A 17,159-nucleotide genomic window follows, 5' to 3' on the forward strand; every position below is an offset into this window, starting at 1 on the left:
GCCTAGAGCTGGTTATGTGAAAATCGGGTGGACCTTACGCAAATTTTTTCCCCGATGTCCACGTAATGAGCAGTAGGCTGGAAGCACTAGGGTTAACGGTACCCAGGCATGGGGGCCCCACGCTTTTTTTAAAAAAAAAACAAAAAACAGCATTTATCTATTTTTAAACATTTAACAGCTGCCGGACCTCCGGCTTTATAGACAGTGCAGTCTAACAGTGATGTGTTTACTAATCACGCTGCTGGCAAGCAGCATGTTGTACCTGGCAATTTTTAAAGCAAACTCAGGAGAGATTGCTTAAATGCAGCATCACACATTTGAGACTTGTATAGCTAGAGTGGCAAACAGTTGGGACTTTGATCTTTATCGATTTTGGAAATAGCGATTTTGACAGAAACATATCTCTGGCAATTTTACATGAAAACTCAGCTTCATACACCAGCGAGTTTCAACTCTCCTGAGAAAATTTCTGGATTTGCAGAATCGCACCTTGATACATTTACCCCCTGATATGTGAAGGAACACAATTAAGAAATATGAGACATTTCAGTCTTGATAGACCCCCTCATGAAAATGCACACGTTATTATCCATCAGAACATTTTAAACCTTTTTCCACATAGTTCTCACCCCCCTCCTTTGGAGTTTAGCTGTCAATAAGGACAGATTGATCTCCAAAATGTCACAGGTCTTTCGGAGTGAGCTAGGGATGTCCTGAGATCAGGAATGTTCACAGGACCTTGAGTTCTCACCTCTGCTCATTCTTCTTGGCTAGATGGTTTACAACTTTGGGGCTTCAAACTTCTCAGATACCTATCTCTCCCTGGTCTATCTATTTTAAACAGATTAATGACACTTACATAAGTTCAAATTCATGTCATCTAGCAAAGCACACGTTGAGACTACATTACAAGGTTACATAAAATATTCACAGTGTCATTGTTAGGAACTCCCAAGCCAGTACAGTGAAACTCGGGGACTACTCTGAAGGCCCGGTGTTCGCTGGAGCCCCTAGTGGTAGGGACAGACTGGGCTGCAGGCCGACCGAGGGTCGAGTAACGTATACTGGCTTAAAGGAGTACCCAGGAGTGAAGTGATTGGCGGGCAGTAGTTAAGAAGAATCCTAGGTCAAAGTGTCACAAGCACAGATGCAAAAATCCAGAGACAAGCGAAGGGTCAGACACACAGGCAGAGAAGCAAAATCCGAAATCCAGGCAAAACGTCGAGGTCAGAAGACAAGGGTCACAGGTCCAAGAACAAGCAGTGGTCAAAACACGGGTAGTTAAATCCAAGGTAGCAAGAACCAAACAGATAGCACAAGCAGGCAGCAGGACTGAGGACAGAACGCTATAACCGGCAGTGAGGCTGCAGACCTCACTGCCTTAAATGTACAGATGAGCCAATCAGAGTCTAGCTCTGAAAATACTTCCAGGAGCTGACTAATGAATTAATTACAGTCTAATAGCCAGAAGGCTATTAGATCCCTCTGCGCACGCGCCCAGCTGTCCCCTGTTGCCGGGACGCGGCGCTACACTGCTGGGCGTCCGGCCGTTGCCTCAGCAACGGTCGGGAGTTAGAAGGAAGTGACCGTCACCATGACGACCGGGACGCTGGGGCAGGCAGGAAGCGAGCCACGGCGGCTGTGAGTACCGCCGCGGCTCGTAACAGTCATACATGAATTCAACAAGAAATAACAAAAATAATAATCAGTCATTAGAAATACTAAGTGATCGTCACAATGGTGTCCTCTCTATTTATCTTTTAAATGTCTACTAATGCTGCTGTCCGTAGTTGAGGTCTTGTGTCCACTCTCATCTTAAAGCATTTGCTTTCTCTGATTCAATTAAAAAAAAAAAATTAACCAGTGTATATAGTTCTCCATCTCAATCACATGGCATTGCAATGTCTTGTCAATCAGATGTTTTTGCCAACCAAATATACATCAGTGTCACTTATTCATACTTACTTGTGTGGGAAGGCCAAATATTAGAACTGTCTGTTTTAAAAATGCAAAAAGTGTATTGGCAGGCAGAGCTTATTTACAAATTGCATTAAAATTGTCTCATATCAGTCAAAAGTAACCACATAAAATACATAATGGAATTTTATTCGGTATAATACCAGATGAACATACTAAGCTGATTCGCATAATTACAATTAATGCATAATAAAACGCTGTTTGTATGATTTTCTTTAATGTGGGTTATCAGAACAATCATGTTAGAGGCTCCAGCAATAGTCTGACATCACATGTCTGTCCCATGTGCCTTGATACATTTCCTCCATAAACTTTATATCTTGATGAAGTCTCTCCCCTATGTTCCTCACTAAAATCACCAAGATTATCCGGAAATCTGTGCAAGTGGCTATGAAGAAAATGTACATTTATGCTCATATTAGTACCCAAATGTTTTACATTTGTGAGCATGTTTTGCACCAGTTCTTCATAGTTGTCTGCTTTGTAGTTACCCAAGATGCTCTTGACAACTGAGACATAACTGTATCATGCAGAAGCTTCAACACCATTCATTAATTTTGTGAAATTAGAATCCTTGATAAGTTTATGAATTTGAGAGCCATCAAAGATTCCAGCTTTTAGTATTTCCATATTTAGTCCAGGGAACGATCTACAAATGTGTTTGAAGCAATCACCTTCTTTGTCAAAGGCCTTCACAAATTGTTTCCTTAGTCGCAACTTGATATGGAATGTGTAACAATCCTGACCAGGTTTAGTTACTTTCTGTCTGCTCTGTTTTTCTGTGCATTACATGACTCACCCTCAGGGTGGGTCACTCTAACCTGCTCTATTTAAACTCAACACTGACATCTGCTCACTGTCAGTGCAACTTGTTGCTAACCTGATTCCTTGGACTCCTGTGTATCCTGACCCTGTGTCTTTCCTGTGTATGAGTTTCAGTTCTCTACCTAGTGCTGGAGCACTTCTACTGGGACTCACCTGCTGCAAGTATCATCTTGTGCATATTACAAAGACTTTGTTTTCTCTCTATTGTGCCTCTACTGATTCTCAGCCTGTTGCAAGTCTGTTCATGTGCTATAAAAAGACTGTTATTGTGTTTATCCTTGTCACGCTCCGCCGTGGCTATTTGACACCTGCATATTATCATCTGTGTTGTGAATAGACTGCTATTGTGTTTATCACCTTGTCACGCTCCGCCGTGGCTAATTTTCATCTGCATATTTATATATATATATATATATATATATATGTTTTATCAATCATTAAAGTATTGAAGAACTACATCGAATTATTGCCCAGAAACTTTCTTACGGATAGGGCAAAAATTGCCTACATTCTGTCCCTTCTTTCTGGTCAAGCCCTGGCATGGGCCTCACCCCATGGGAGAAGAATGACCCCTTGCTGCAAAATGATACAGAATTTCTGACAACCTTCAAAAAAATTTTTGATAAACCTGGTCGGCTTTCCAGTGCAGCTACAGGAATTCTTCTTTTACGCCAAGGCTCTCATTCTGTGGGACAATATGCTATCTTATTTAGGACATTGGCCTCCGAGCTGAGCTGGAATGACGAAGCGCTGGTGGCCACGTTCTGGCAAGGCCTATCTGATCAAATAAAAGACGTGTTGGCTTCCCGTGACCTCCCATCTTCCTTGGATGATCTGATCTCGTTGTGTGTCAAAATAGATCTTCGATTCAAGGAGAGTGTTCAAGAAAAAGGAACAGATTCTGTGTCCTTATCATCGCCCTGTTTTCTAGAACTTAGGGGCCTCTAAGCCCCCAAAAGAACCCATGCAAGTGGGTAGGTCCCGCCTCTCTCCAAGTGAGAGAGAGAGAAGATTTAAAAATAACCTGTGCCTCTATTGTGGAGGGAAGGCCCATCGCATCAGTAGTTGTCTTACGCGTCCGGGAAAACGCTCAGACCAAACAGAGCAAGTGGGAACCTCGTTAGGCCTGTTTGATTTTTCCCTCAGCAGTTCTCATCACAAAGAGAACTTCTTGTTGTCTGTTTTTCTATTTTTTGGGAATCTCTCTATTCCGCTGGATGCCTTTCTGGATTCTGGTGCAGCCGGTAATTTTATTGCCGCCACTGTGGTTGAGAAATATCATATTCTTACTACACCACTGGAACGTCCTGTACGCCTCACAGCCATCAATGGCCGTAATATTCCAGGAGGTTTCATTCAGTTCCAGACGGTTCCCCTCACCCTTCAGATTGGAATCCTGCACCAGGAAAAAATATCCTTCCTAGTTCTTCCAAAGACCATCAATTCCCTTGTGTTAGGTCTGCCATGGTTACGTCTCCACTCCCCAACTCTGGACTGGCATACTGCTCAAATTTTGTCCTGGGGATCACTGTGTCAGTCTCACTGTCTGAAGAAAGTAGTACCTCTTCATATAACCACTGCATTGTCATTACCATCTTTACCTCCTCAATACCAACAGTATGCAGACGTCTTCTGTGAAAAGGATGCAACCAAGCTTCCCCCTCATCGCATTTGGGATTGTGGAATCGAGCTTCTTCCTGACAAACCTATTCTTCGTGGTCGTGTATTTCCCCTTTCTCTTCCTGAGACCCAGGCAATGTCTACATATATTCAAGAAAACCTGCAAAAAGCTTTTATCCGGAAGTCCACCTCTTCAGCTGGAGCTGGATTCTTTTTCGTTAAAAAGAAGAATGGCGGCCTCCGGCCATGCATTGTCTTTTGAGAACTTAATGCTATTACCGTTAAGAATAGGTATCCGTTACCCCTCATCTCTGAGCTGTTCAACCGCATTAAAGGCGCTACTGTGTTCACCAAATTAGATTTACGAGGGGCCTATAATCTCGTTCATATTAAAGCAGGTGACGAATGGAAAACAGCCTTTAACACACACAATGGGCACTTTGAATATCTTGTAATGCCCTTTGGGCTTTGTAATGCTCCAGCTGTATTCCAAACCCTCATGAATGATATTTTCCAAGACCTTCTCTATCAATTTGTCATCATCTACCTGGACGATATTCTGATATTTTCTCGAGACCTCCCTTCACATAGGGAGCATGTAGGTCAAGTCCTGACTTGTTTGAGAGAACACAACCTCTTCTGTAAACTTGAAAAGTGCCTTTTCGAGCAACCTCAGATTCCTTTCTTAGGCTACATCCTCTCGGGCACAGCCCTTCAAATGGACCCAGCTAAACTAAGAGCAATTGTGGATTGGACCTTGCCCACCTGGTTGAAAGCTATCTAATGCTTCCTTGGCTTCGCAATTACTACAGACAATTCATCAAGGGGTATTCTACCATCATAGCCCCCATTACTGCTCTTACCAAGAAATCAGCCAACCCCAAGCTTTGGTCCCCCGAGTCCATCTCTGCCTTTGAGCATCTAAAGTCAGCCTACTCTTCTGCTCCTATTCTTCAGCAACCTGATTGCCAACGTCCCTTCTTCTTGGAGGTAGATGCATCTTCTGTGGGCACTGGTGCAGTTTTGTCTCAACGTGACAATGCTAGGAAACTATATCCATGTGGGTTTTTCTCTCGCAAATTCCTCCCAGCAGAAAATAATTATGGTATAGGAGATCAAGAATTATTGGCTATTAAATTAGCCCTGTCTGAATGGCGACATCTGTTGGGCCTTGTTTCCTATTACGATATATACAGACCATAAGAACCTAATCTATCTCCGTTCGGCTCAATGTCTGAATCCGCATCAAGCCAGATGGTCCTTGTTCTTTCAAAGATTTGATATTAGACTTTCCTTCCGTCCAGGATCTAAAAATAAAAAAGCAGAAGCACTTTCTAGGTCCTTTCATTCCGAAGACCAGGATTCTCCCGAAGACATTCATCCCATCTTTGACCCTAGTTGTGTCTTGGCTCTTACTCCTGTGCATAAATCTACTTGCCCTCCAGGCAGGTCCTTCATATTACCACATCTATGTCTCAAGTTGTTACGCTGGGCCCATTTATCTCGCTTCTCGGGTCATGCGGGAGTCAAGAAGACTGGAGAACTCCTGACCCGATACTATTGGTGGCTATCCCTTCTGAAAGATGCAAAATCATTTGTTCCTGCCTGCTCTAAATGTGCACAACATAAGATTCCCTGGCATAGACCCTTCGGTCCTCTTATTCCTCTGCCTGTTCCTGAAGTACCCTGGTCTCAAGTATCTATGGACTTTATTACCGATTTGCCTCCCTCCAAAGCTCATACAGTTATCTGGGTGGTGACAGACCGTTTTTCGAGAGCAGCTCATTTCATTCCTCTCAAAGGACTCCCTTCTTCCGCACTGTTGGCAGAACTTTTCATCAAAGAAATATTTCGCCTCCACGGCTGTCCACTCCATATTGTGTCAGACCGTGGTTCACAGTTGGTTTCAAAGTTCTGGAGATCCTTTTGTTCACAGTTAGGCATTAAATTGGACATTTCATTGGCATACCATTCTCAGTCTAATGGCCTGACCGAACGGACAAACCAAGAGCTTGAAAAATTCCTACGAATGTATGTGTCTGCTCACCAAGCGGATTGGCTGGAACTCCTCCCATGGGCTGCGTTTGCCCATAACAATCATTTCAATGAAGCTGTTGGTAATTCACCCTTTTTTGTCATGTATGGATGTCATCCCAGACCACCTACTTTTTCTCAAACTCTTATCTCCTCAGGTCCTGCAGTAGATTCCCTGCTACGCAAGTTCTCTCTCATTTGGACTCAAACCAAAAGTAATCTGGAGAATTCTGCTGCACGGGCCAAAAAAAATGTAAATTAGAAAAGGTGTCCTGCACCTCCACTTCCAGGGGATAAGGTCGGGTTATCCACAAAAATATCCGTTTAAAAGTTCCTAGTATGAAACTAGCTCCCAAGTTTATCGGTCCCTACCGAATCTCCGAGATAATTAATCCAGCAGCTTTCAGATTGGAACTTCCATCCTCACTAAGGATTCCCAATGTGTTTCATGTCTCTCTGTTAAAACCTGTGGTACAAAATCAATTTTCATGCGTCACAGCTTCTCCGCCTCCGGCTACTTCTCAAGATCAAACTGAATATGAGATTAAACAACTATTTGACTCTCGTAGATCCAGAGGATCACTGCAATTCCTGGTCAGTTGGAAAGGCTATGGGCCTGAGGAACGTTCTTGGGTTAAAGCTTCAGACATTCATGCTCCTCATTTACTCAAACAGTTTTGGAAAAGATTCCCTAAAAAAATATTGTAGGTGTCCGGAGTCCACCCCTAGGGAGGGAGGTACTGTAACAATCAGGTTTTGACTCGTCTTGAAACTTAAATAATTCAGATCTGTCGATTTCCTTGAATCTGAACCGCGCAGAATTAGTTAAAATTAATTAAACTCACATACCATGGAAGATGAATGGCAGTCAGGTATCAGCTCTGAGAACCAATCTCTCACTTAATCGTCTTTTCTAAAATATAAAACAATTTGTTAAGGTAATGGGAACTTACAGAGTAGTGACGAGGAATCACTAAGTACAGGGTGTTATGAAAATGTACTGGATATAATTTTTGTTGTTGGATCCAGTGAGTTCAACTGTCATTTCTGTTGCCAACTTTGTTCCACCTCTGGTGATCTCTGCATCCTCCTTGACGACAGCAGCTGCCACCATAATTGCAAACATGGTGACCAAGTTTTGCAGATCTGTGTCCAGCAGCGACCATGATGCCACGGAAAAATACCGAACAAACAGCTACTCCAAGTTGGCAGATAATAAGCAGTGCACAACAGTACAAAATAAAAAAATCTCTCTAGAACCAGGAGAGAATTGTAAGTTTGGTTATTGCAAATGGTGAAAGGACAGTCATGGCTCACAGCGGCAGCCTGTCATAAGATTCCTACAAGCACTATTTTATCTCTCATGTCTCCACGTTTCCACTGTCTCTCCTCATCTCAACCATACCACACTAGTGATAGCTGCACAGAAATGCCAGTCACCAATGGCTGCTTTAATATTGGTGGCTGATAATGCTGCTGCTTTACAGTAGTCAAACACACTTTCTCCACCTACAGTGACAATTGTTATTATGTACCCTTATGTATTAAGTGCTTCCCATACCTTTAGATTGTATGCACATTTGGGCAGGGCCATCTTTACCTTCTGTTTTATGTAATTTTATGTGATTTGTGTGTATTATGATCCTTTCAACTTACAGCACTGAATAATATGCCAGTGGTTTTTGAATAAACAATAATAATACCTCTAATTAAAGGGATTCACATGCTACTAATCTGGACGCCCACATTTACAATTTTTTCTACAACTTGCTATTCCACTATTGCAAGTAAAATTGCAAAACAGAGTAATTGAATTAATTGGAAACTCTAAGGACTGTCCTTGGATATAGGTTACAATTTTGGCTTCAGGGAAAGAGCTTAAATGAAGGCCAAAGGGTAAGTGGAGCTCTGAAAACATATTCTAGGAAGGGATTATTAAGCGCTATAAATTTTGTTGTCTTGCAGAAAATCCTTAAAGTTGCCCAAACACACCCTGATCCTGACACTCTCCCCGATAGATGTGATCATTGTTTAATTTGGCAACACATGTCCACATGTGCTTGGCCAAATTGGCCGAGATCTAGCTGTTCGTCTCTTGCTAGAAGACTTCCTGCTTCTTTGAGTTCTGTTAGTGCAGTCACCTTCTGCCTGTATTATCCTTCATGCACATATCAATTTTGATAGGAATATTATCTAGCATTGCAGTTGTTTTGGGGCTGTACATGCTGGTATATTGTCCCAATTGCCCAATACTAGCTGTTTCTTAAGAGTGTCCAGGGCTTCTAATTCCATTATGCTCCATATTATGTCCTTTGTTCGTGTCACTGAGTCAGTCTCTCTGATGAAGATTAGAGCAGAAGAATGTCCATTCAAGGGTATTTGAAAAAGAGAAACTCACAGAGAAAGCAGAATTGACTATGATATTGGGTTTATTATGAAATTACGATTTTTATGTAGCTAGTTGTTGTCATCTGTTGATTAGAATTGCAGGCATATTTGCCACAATGATACAAGTAAAACTGCTATAATTGGAAATGTGCTAGCTTTTTTCCTAGTTGAGTTCAGTGAACTGCAAAATATATAATTTGCAATTTGAAACTAACAGCAAACCAATTTGTGAGATTCTCTGACCTCTACATATAATTTGTAATTTATATTTATGCTCTTCACTTGTGTTTATATATATATTTATGGCGTCTAATGAGGCAGTTTTTGTCCCAGAAATTGTTAAGGTTGACTCTCCCTATGAAAATCATGGACTTGCCATTATTTTTGTTCATTTCAAATGTATACATGTATAGCTAGCACCATATTATTTCTCATTTCTTATTAGCAGTCATGTTCTAATACTCTAACCCTTTTATTGGTTTACACATAAATCAACACTAAAAAGACCGCTGTCAACCTTGTTAATATCCATATTAGCAGTATGCTTTTAAATAATTACATTTAACAACGTGTTAACAAAATATATACTATTCTGTTTATGAGTTAATGATTAATTTATATAAGAAAAGCCACAAGAAAATATTTAATTGAGTTTTATTTGAATAATAGACCCCCATATGCTTACTCTTATTATACAATGCAGTTTTAAAACATGCAATGCAACATTTGTGAAAATGAGATTTCATAGTAAAACAAAATAGTTTGATAAGCATAAATATAGTGTAACATTGCTACTTATATTATTGTGTTTTTTTTTACAATTTCATTATATAACAGTACAGTAGTCTAGAGCTAGTGAAAGCAAATCAATTGCACATTTCCATAATGTATGGAAATTGCATTTGCTCATATTTTTTTGCATAACTCCCCCTAAAATTAATTCATATTTAACATATCCCCTCACCCCCCCCCCCACATTAGCAGAATCACTGGGATTCCATGCCATGGAAGACCACAGTTCAGGAGGCTTCATCCTCACTAATGTCCCAATCCTTCTTGTTCCTCTTTCAACTGTAGCCGAAGAGGAGGTGTAAACTTTCAATCAGCATATCATTATATTCAGTTTAAAATATTCCCTGGTGTCAATGCAGGGTAATAAAAAACCATTATAGCATTAAGGGGGTTGACATATCTTGAGCTGTGGGTTATTTGACCTGGAATACACACAGTTCTGCTAACCAGCCTTTAATTTATGACAACTTTGAAATTATTTACTTATATATTTATAGTTTGTTTATTTCATGATAAATTATAAAAACACTCATTTTAATTTTGTTGCAACTGAAGCCCAATTTATTCTGCAGTTTGCTCCAAAACTACATACTGTATTTAGAGATAAGATCCAAATACATTGGGCAGAGCCAAAGCTGTAAGCAAAGCGATGCACAATGGGTGGTCGCCCATGGCTCAAGGCAGATGACGGGGCTACTGCAACACTGAGATTTTCCCCACATATACAGGGGAGGCCATAAGGCCCCGCACTTCAGTGAGGCATTGTGAATAACTACCCAGTGTAATCAACAACAGGTGGACGCGATCTACTGAAGAGGCACTTTTATTCTTTTCCTCCCTTAAACATTGCTGCTACTTCATGTCTGCATTGCTTTAGGGAATTAGAAAGAGGTAAAAGAAAAGAAAACTCCACAGCATTAGGCTGCGCCCACACGACAATGGTGCCACTGAAGCGGAGTCAGTGGTATTAATTATGTTTATATATAGCTCCTTTGTATGTAGCAGACTGTAAGAGCAATACATTTTAAGAGCAGGTTTATAACATGTTTCTGGACGAAAATAGGTTTCCTTCTTCCATTGCATTAACTTCTTTAAATCAAGGTAATGATTCAACTGTTCATACTTTCATGTTTGTCATCTTAAATATTTTAATTCCAAGGAACATTAATGAACACCAATCACTTTACAGATGTGTCACAAATGCACTCCCAGCTTCCGTGACTTTGGGTGTTTACTGTGTGGGGTTACAGGTTATAGATCTGCTGAATCGCCCCCAAAACAGCGTTCACACACCCACACACACTTTACTGTCCCACAATGGCACTCAATGCTTCTGGTTACACACAGGTTAGCAATGTCCACACCAGCAATCAAACGGTCAACACCTACCATTTCAAGACTCTGTTACACAAATATACACACAGGCACACACTAGGTTTGTTAATCCAAAGTATTAACAATTCATATACCAGCATTCAAAGGGTTAACATGGTCAAACTATATTATTCATAAAAAGGCTAATGGATTTGTTAGAGTATCAAGGACAACACTTATTAAATGTTTGGATTTAATATGCAGAGCTACAGGGCATTTAGATATAAAAGCAAGCAAATAAGAATTGACATACAAATAAAAAATGCATAACAGTTATAAAAACAAGCGGAATGAAGCTACAGAAAACAAACTTAAGTATTATAATCTGTATCCCTGGGGCAGGCAGAAGAAATGGACAGTCCTTCAATTAGATTTAACCTTAAGAGTAAGAGCTGACAATTTGTCCCTTCACACACCGGCTTTTTAAGCCAACTGAAATAGCATGGCATTCAGAGGGGCAGTGTATATGCTAATGTGGGGGAGGGAGGGGGGGAGGAAATGTCCCCTGTATGTCAACTATGGTTTGCTTCAAAATATTACAAAAGTTCCTTACTTTTCTCAGATATATCCCAGAGGCATAACTCCCCCTGCAATAAACCAGTCACAGCACAGTGGCCTAGTGGTTAGCACTTCTGCCTCACAGCACTGGGGTCATGAGTTCGATTGCCAACCATGGCCTTATCTGTGAGGAGTTTGTATGTTCTCCCTGTGTTTGCGTTGGTTTCCTCCGGGTGCTCCGGTTTCCTCCCACACTCCAAAAACATACTGGAAGGTTAAATGGCTGCTATCGGAATTGACCCTAGTCTCTATCTGTCTGTCTCTCCCTCTCTGTCTGTCCCCCCTCTCTGTCTGTCTGTGTGTGAGTGTGTGTCTATATTGGGGCATTAGAATGTAAGCTCCAGTGGGGCAGGGACTGATGTGAATGAGTTCTCTGTACAGCGCTGCGGAATTAGTGACGCTATATAAATAAATGATGATGATGATCACCTCCCGCACAATTGAATACCAAAAATTATGGAATTACAACAATATCAGATATCATTTAGAAAGACCTGTGACTACGGCTGTTTCCCTGTATAGTTGGTATCTATATTTCACAACACTTTAGCGGTTTTTGCTCCTGAGTACGGAGTGGCACGCTGATTTCCCAAAATATGAAATATAAAGGTATTTTCTTTGAAGTTAATATTTATATATTTTGTATTTGCTTAAACATTTCTCCTAGCACACAGCTAACCCTAATTTATACCTTATACCTTTGTTTTTACCCTGCCTAATTAGACACTCTTCTCTAAATAGGAAATATATGATCAACGACAATGCATGGCGGTGAACTGCATATCATAAGTTAGCCTCCTGACATAATGTCTGCTGAACCTAATTACCTTTCACTGGGGTAATTGACCAAATGTTTTAAAGAAAAAAAAACCTTTCTCTTTGAGGAAGACATGTACATTTCTATTTATCAATTAAGTATTTGTTTGGGGGTCTTGACATTTAATATTCTCCTTAGACCCTCATCCTGACAAGATGGATTGGCAATGATGGAGCTGTTTCCACTGAAAATAAGTGTACTACACTGCGTCATCATACACATAGCTCCCGTAATTTTTCAATGAAAACAGGACACCCAACACCCATGTGAGCTTAAGTTTTCTCAGAGGATAAGATGCATCCCGCCCTTCATTTTGAGTTTCAACATAGCCGTAACAATGTGGTGGTTGGCAGGCACAAGGAATAGGAAGAGCAGCCGTTGCCCTGCAATTTGCCCCAAATATACAGGGGTGTAAGAAAGAACCCACTATATGATGAGGGCATGAGAAGAGAGTGAGAGAGAGGATAGGGAATGTGCTTGAGGGGGGAGATAGAGGTGCAAGATAAAGGAGGGCACTGAGGAGGGGGAGGTGAAAATAGAAGAGGATTGTAGAGGAGTATGATGCTGGGCGGAGCTAGAGGGGAGCTGTGTGACAAATTTCTGTATGTGTATATGTCAGATCTATAACGAGACATTTTAGGGCCATGGGCAAAAAAGGACATTTGTGCATTCCCCTCTGTGTGTATCTTGGTGGGATTATATGCTGCCTCTCAGCAACAACGCACCACCTGAAGAGATATTCCTAGCCTATTTACAAGCACAATGGCATTCTCCAACACTGTGCTGTGATCTCCTACTTGTTCTTGCATCTTTAACTACATTGTGCTGCTGCTGGTGTCTTAATCTCAGTTGCTGCTTGCCCTGTTTGTGAAAGAGATAGTTACTATTTACCTCCTGGGAAGTCAAGCAGTGAGTGAACAATCTAGACTTCCCCCATCCTCCTTTTTTGTTTAATAAACAGTCCTCCTTGTACAAAATCAGCCCCACTATTTAATTAATGGCATTCACATTTAATAAATATGCCTATTTCTCCCATATTGCCCAACAGAAAATTAAATTGCTAGCAACCATGTTTAATAATTAAGCCTCCTTCCCCCTAACCAGCCCGACATTAAATTAGTAGTGTTAATTATTTAATAAATAAGCATTCTTACCCCCTACCAACCCCAACATTCAATTAATAGCATTCACATGTAATAAACATACATATTACCCCCCCCCCTCCCCCAGAGCTGGCATTTAATTAATAGCATTCCCGTTTATTAAACAGACATATCCCCTCCCATAATATATTTTTTTGTGACATTGGAGGGTGTTGTTGCGTTTATAAAGGACTAGCTGCGCCACACAGTAGGTTGGCTACACCCCCTTTGTTGATGCCTACTATACTCTCCAACTAGGAAGGGGGAGCTTACATTCTTTTTAGCACAGGGCACTAAAATGCAACGGCTCTGGGCAGAGCATTTGGTTTATGAAGCAATGGCATGCATGCTGTTTTATTAAGACTAAAGCTTGGAATTTTATGTTTACTAAATGCAAAATATAGTTCATGACACATTTCTCTTCCAAATTGCGCAGACCATAAAAGTATATCTCACCAAGAACATGGATTATGTTTATGTTAATGTTATGACTTGGTTTAAATATCTGACACAATATAGATTTTCTTAATCAGGCCATTAGTGTTTAAATAACAGAATTTAGTAAAAATATATTTGCACTGAGCGGCAGAAGCATTATTTCTGTTGCTGCAGCTGCTATATCTGAAGATTAGGCACTTACTATCCCTCAGGGAGATTACTGTCTCTGCCGGCTGACTTCGTTTTTATACTGCTAGCGATTTATTAGATTGCGTTGCTCTTAAGTGTGATAATAGGCCTTATGCTTAGTAAGGTTTGTAGACTTCCAGTGCATTAATATTTTATGGCAATGACAGTCAAGACACATTTTGTTTACCTAATAAGACAAGCCAAGTTACAGCTGTATATGACATTAGCACTTCTAGCTTGCAGGGAAATTGCCAATTACATATTCCGTGTTTTAGAATAGCTTTTATAATTGTAATCTAATCAGTTACATATTTGGTGCATCAAATCACAGGCAAAACAGGCAGGGCAGCACTCCACTTGGTTTATTAGGAGGCAGTCAAGCTGCTGCTATTTGAGACAGCATCTTATTCCGTTGTTCTAATGATGATTTGTAGCCGAACAAAGGCAGCTTTTATCTTTCACTCTGTAATGTAATAGATTGAGTATATCCATTATTCACTTATTGAGCTGTATGCATGGTGGCACCAGTTCTCTTTAGCATCAAGACGTTCTGTTTGTACCCTCCAGTATGACAAGAGGAATGTTTTCTGTACTAATGTCTAGTCCTTTTAAAAATAATGACAGCACTGCGATGGGCGCTCGGTGACATGAATAGTTCATGCAAGCAAAATAAATGCTTCTAATTAATCTGAGTTTTTCATCCTCTCTTCCTTTTGTTGTTAAGCTGCAGTAAGCTAAGAAACACGTTATACTAAGATTCTTCCCAGACAAAAAATACTGTAGATCAAAGGGTACGGTTCTTCATATCGATTCACTTTGACTGCAAATTCATTCAGTGGCACTAGCTCTAAGATGCCTTCCTTGAGGTTTTATAGCTATCATAAAAAGAAAACATCCATTCAGCACCGCTGACTTTAGATACATCATTTAGATTTAATAACCAATAAAAGGAGAAAAATCTGCACCACTATTTTATATATGAACCAGTGACTCTAAAATATGTGAAAACCCATACAATGAGTATACTGAAGTATTCTTTAAATGAATTCTTAATGAGAGACATACAGGAGCTCTTTTAAGTGCATAGTGAGAAATAACAAGTGTAGTATACCTGATCACAAAAAACAGCAAGAGGTGACATAAGGCATATCTAGACATCTCACAAAACATTCACGTACTTACGGAAATGACACAGCACTAGATGCAAGAAACTTGATTTAACATTTTGAGGGTTACAAATGAAAAAGGGGTTATAAGTGACCATAATAAAATTTGCTCAGGGGCGAAGCCGTGGAGGTCTGGAGGAGGGTCAGCAAGGGGAGCAATTGCAGTTAAGATTGAGCATCAATGGGGACGGGTCACCAGTCTTTTCCAGCATGGCTGGGTCAAATGATGCAGCACGGCGGCTCGACCAATGAGTAGAGAGCTGTATTGTCTAGCCCTGAGGTGAGGCACTTTAATGCAGATTCTCTCAACTGCCACCTCTCTATTGTTGTGTACATGTGAGCCTAAGGAGGGGGTGGGGGGCGATTTAGAGATTCACATCTGAAGAGTATAGTCTGTGTTCGGGCAGGGCAGACCGGTAAACATGTAAACATGTGCTCTGACTTGTCCAAGTTCTTTTTCTTTTGCTCCATATACTGCATCAAAATTAAGTTATGTGGTACACGCATTTGATGCACAAATCAAAACACATTAACATTGACTGCGACCCCAACCTCTGATTTCAATATGCTACACAAACAGGCCATAATGAACCCCAATGTATTATTATTATTACACTCCTACTAAGTAGTGTATATGTGTACCAATTATCTTGATTGCTGTACTCAGGGCCGGTGCTAGGGTCCACGGCGCCCTCGGCATTTTTTAAAAAGCGGCGCCCCCCCCCCCCGCAAAAATTGCAGCCCCCCCCCGCAAAAATCGCCGCCCTCCTCCCTTCTCTCCTTACCTTGTCTCACCACCGCCGCCTCTCTGCTCCGTCTCCTCCCCTCCACTCACTGACACTAGTAAGTGGAGGCGAGGAGACGGAGCAGAGAGGCGGCGGTGGTAACAAAATAGCCTCTTCCCCCCTCCCCGTGCATCTGAATGCTGTGCGGCGGCCGTGACAGGTATGGTCAGCGGTCGCCGCACAGTTTTAAAGTCTTTTAGAATTCTGTGGCGCCCTCCAGAGCCCGGCGCCCTAGGCAAGTGCCTAACCTTGCCTTATGGGAGCGCCGGGCCTGGCTTGTACTTGAGCACATACCCTACAAAATAAATGATGTGTCAGTGTTCATTAAAGATCCTAAAAATCAATATGTATCACACAAATGATTTTGAGATTATAATACCTTTATACTGTTATCCCTGTTGGCTCTGGACACAGATTCACTTTTATGCTCATTGTATAGTAAGAGGCTGCTTCTGTTCAAACTGGGCACAATAGTTAATTTAATTCTCATAAAAATGCACTGACTGGCTGTCTAGATTAGCAAGGTGGATATCTGCTATATCATAAATTGATTTAAATTGTTCTAGATCCCATAATGTAACATATGATCATATTTTTTTTAATTACACTATTAAAAACAACTTACACCACTGAATTTGCTCACCAGACAATAATGCACTATTTTCTCAATAACATCATAAATGGCAGGTAGTCAAAATGAAAAAGTGACTCAAAAAGTATAAGCATTTTTGTGATAAATAGTAATAATGTCAATTGTTGTGCAGTTTTTGTTATCACTTTATTTTTTGCTATGATTGTTATTAATATTCTTATTGTTGCTTTACACTGCTTTTAAGTCTGTATGGAAATTCATACTAGATCTGATTCATTCATTGCATTAGAGTCTTGCAGGCAATAAAATGTTACAGCTCTCTCAATAGTTTTTCTGGAGGAACAGTGGAGAATCAAAGTAGTAGAGGGCCCCAGTGGAGTAATTATTAAGCCCCCTTCCAAATAAACGTACACTAAACCACATTCGCCTAACTTAGTGTAATTCTTACAAAAATTAAAAAGT

Source organism: Mixophyes fleayi, chromosome 1, assembly GCF_038048845.1.
Source record: "Mixophyes fleayi isolate aMixFle1 chromosome 1, aMixFle1.hap1, whole genome shotgun sequence".
Classification (NCBI taxonomy): domain Eukaryota; kingdom Metazoa; phylum Chordata; class Amphibia; order Anura; family Limnodynastidae; genus Mixophyes; species Mixophyes fleayi.